Raw genomic sequence first — 3,627 nt, 5'->3', positions numbered from 1 at the left:
TTGTAGCTAAGTTATTAAAGAGCAATATGTAGATCGATCCACAGCATGTTATTTAGATCGAAGAGTAGACGACTCTCACGGGATCCTTTCCTGTCACAGTCCCTAGCGACATTGTCGTCGCCGCCGTTATGTGAAACGCTAACCTTCGTAATGTTTCCATAAGGTGAAGTTCGACGGCCCTAAAGTATTTTATAAAATGCATTGCCAGCTGATGGTTAACTGCATTTTACCTAATCTTCGTATCTTCTCTTACTCTCGTATATGTCGGCCAGTATGTTGCAGCCACGGCCAACAACCTTGCCGCAGTCGTAACACCGGTTCCCATCAGATCACCGAAGTTAAGCGCGGTCGGGCTGGGCTAGAACTTGGATGGGTGACCATCCGATCTGCCGAGCGCTGTTGGCAAGCGGGATGCACTCAGCCCTTGTCAGGCAAAAACTGAGGTACTGCTTGATTGAGAAGTAGCGGCTCTGGGCTCGTAAACTGAATACGGCCGTGAAAGTGGTGTGCTGACCACGTCCCCATCCACATCCAGTGACGCCTGTGGGCTGAGGATGATACGGCGGCCGGTCGGTGAAGTTGGATCTTTTTGGCCTGTCCGGACGGAGTTTAGCTGAGCAGGTTCAAATGGCTCTGAGCACTATGGGACTCAAAATCTGTGGTCATTAGTCCCCTAGAACTTAGAACTACTTAAACCTAAGTAACCTAAGGACATCACACACATCCATGCTCGAGGTAGGATTCGAACCTGCGACCGTAGCGGTCGTACGGTTCCAGACTGAAGCGCTTAGAACCGCTCGACTACAGCGGCCGGCTAGCAGGGCAGGTAATGACGAGAGTTTCTGAATGTGTGTCGCGAGCAGGTAGCAGAGACGATTCGAGGCCCTACTGTGCCATGCCGAAACGGTCGCCGAGTCCTCTCTCGCAGCGGGAACAGGCATTACGGCAGCGACTGTGCGCCAAATGAAATTTTAAATGGCGCTCCTCGGCTACTGAGCTTCGTTATGTCACAGGGGGAGCGGACGGTGCAGTGCGTTAACCAAGCGGCGGTGGCGGGGCGCAGATTCTCTCATGCATGTATGCATGTAATATGTGACGCGCGCCAAATTACGGCGGCACCGTGTTTGCCGCTCTCCAGGGGTCAGGCGGACGGCGCTAAAAAGACGGAAAGGCTGGAAGCTGGACGAACTAGCGGCGAGAGAGAGAGAGAGAGAGAGAGAGAGAGAGAGAGAGAGACTGCTCATCCACTAGTCTGCAGTGACGTCAGACCTAAAGAACAAGGTGACCGGAAACAACGAAAAAACAAAGCGGTTTGCTCTAGCATTTCTACCTGACTCAGTTTCACCAATTATTCTTCGAGTCATTTCGCAGGGGTACAGAGGGAGCAGTAATTACCTGGTATGAGAGAGACGAAAATTAATAATTCTCTACCTGACTCAGTTTCACCAATTATTCTTCGAGTCATTTCGCAGGATTACAGAGGGAGCAGTAATTACCTGGTATACGAGAGACGAAAATTAATAAATGTAATTCAAATCGAAAAAGAGAATTGTTGTTATGGTCTTCAGTCCTGAGACTGGTTTGATGCAGCTCTCCATGCTACTCTATCCTGTGCAAGCTTCTTCATCTCCCAGTACATACTGCAACCTACATCCTTCTGAAACTGTTTAGTGTATTCATCTCTTACTCCCTCTACGATTTTTACCCTCCACGCTGCCCTCCAATGCTAAATTTGTGATCCCTTGATGCCTCAAAACATGTCCTACCAACCGGTCCCTTCTTCTAGTCAAGTTGTGCCACAAACTCCTCTTCTCCCCAATTCTGTTCAATACCTCCTCATTAGTTATGTGATCTACCCATCTAATCTTCAGCATTCTTCTGTAGCATCACGTTTCGAAAGCTTCTTTCTCTTTTTGTCCAAACTATTTATCGTCCATGTTTCACTTCCATACATGGCTACACTCCATACAAATACTTTCAGAAACGACTTCCTGACACTTAAATCTATACTCGATGTTAACAAATTTCTCTTCTTCAGAAACGCTTTCCTTGCCATTGCCAGTCTACATTTTATATCCTCTCTACTTCGACCATCATCAGTTATTTTACTCCCTAGATAGCAAAACTCCTTTACTACTTTAAGTGTCTCATTTCCTAATCTAATTCCCTCAGCATCACCCGATTTAATTTGACTACATTCCATTATCCTCGTTTTGCTTTTGTTGATATTGATGGACAAGAAGAGAATAGAAGCTTTCGAAACGTGGTGCTACAGAAGAATGTTGAAGATTAGATGGGTAGATCACATAACTAATGAGGAGGTATTGAACAGAATTGGGGAGAAGAGTAGTTTTTGCCACAACTTGACTAGAAGAAGGGACCGGTTGGTAGGACATGTTTTTAGGCGTCAAGGGATCACAAATTTAGCATTGGAGGGCAGCGTGGAGGGTAAAAATCGTAGAGGGAGACCAAGAGATGAATACACTAAGCAGATTCAGAAGGATGTAGGTTGCAGTAAGTACTGGGAGAATGAACAACCTCAAATCTTCTCTCTCAATGTGTAAGCTAAAGAGACAAAATATTTACTGCTATCATAAAAGACCGCCCTGTTCACATCGAGCGCTGCGGGTGCTGCCGCTATCAGACGTTGACCTGACCCTGCGCGGCACACACTCGTCATGGCAGTGGAGTGGTGTAGACTGTAAGTAGGCTGTTTATGTTTTCTTATTGGCAACGTTACGTAGCGCTCTGTATGAAAATCACATGCTGTGCTAGTAAGCTGTTTATGTTTTCTTATTGGCAACGTTACGTAGTGCTCTGTATGAAAATCACTGGCTGTGCTGTGTGCAGTCTGTGGCTAGTTTGCATTGTTGTCTGCCATTGTAGTATTGGGCATCTGGATGTGAACAGCGCGTAGCGTTGCGCAGTTGGAGGTGAGCCGCCAGCAGTGGTGGATGTGGGGAGAGAGATGGCGGAGTTTTGAAATTTGTAAGACTGGATGTCATGAACTGCTATATATAATATGACTATTAAGGTAAATACATCATTTGTTCTCTATCAAAATCTTTCATTTGCTAACTATGCCTATCAGTAGTTAGTGCCTTCAGTAGTTTGAATCTTTTATTTAGCTGACAGTAGTGGCACTCGCTGTATTGCAGTAGTGCGAGTAACGAAGATTTTTGGTGAGGTAAGTGATTTGTGCAAGGTATAGGTTATTGTTAGTCAGGGCCATTCTTTTGTAGGGATTTTTGAAAGTCAGATTGCGTTGCGCAAAAAATATTGTGTGTCATTTTAAGCACAGTCATGTATAATTGATCAAAGTGGACGTTTCATATGTCGACCCTTAGCCGAGGATACCTCACTGGAATCTTCTGATTTTTTTCTTGTAGTTTGTGTAACTAGTGTAGCTATTGTTTATTGCTAGCGCGTAATTGTACAGAGAATTTCCTTTGTAGTTGCAGTTTTTCATTGTTGTACACAGTTGTGGCATGCATGTAGATTTGCACCAAGTATTTCGCAGCTGCGCTTGCAATTAACTAGATATTATTTTCAATGCTATGTTAATGTGTTTTGTTATTTTACTCTTCAAATTGTGCTTTTCTGTGTTGTCGTGTGAAATATTGTGAC

The 3,627-nt window shown here is 44.8% G+C and overlaps 1 pseudogene; it reads left to right on the top strand.

The window, feature by feature from the left end:
* The first annotated feature begins 287 nt into the window (after window positions 1-287).
* Window positions 288-405, top strand: LOC124608018 (annotated as a pseudogene).
* The last annotated feature ends 3,222 nt before the right edge of the window (window positions 406-3,627 follow it).

The sequence above is a fragment of the Schistocerca americana genome, chromosome 3, assembly GCF_021461395.2.
Source record: "Schistocerca americana isolate TAMUIC-IGC-003095 chromosome 3, iqSchAmer2.1, whole genome shotgun sequence".
NCBI classification, from domain to species: domain Eukaryota; kingdom Metazoa; phylum Arthropoda; class Insecta; order Orthoptera; family Acrididae; genus Schistocerca; species Schistocerca americana.
Note: the sequence above shows the minus strand (reverse complement) of the source record. Positions and strands in the feature narration are given on the sequence as shown.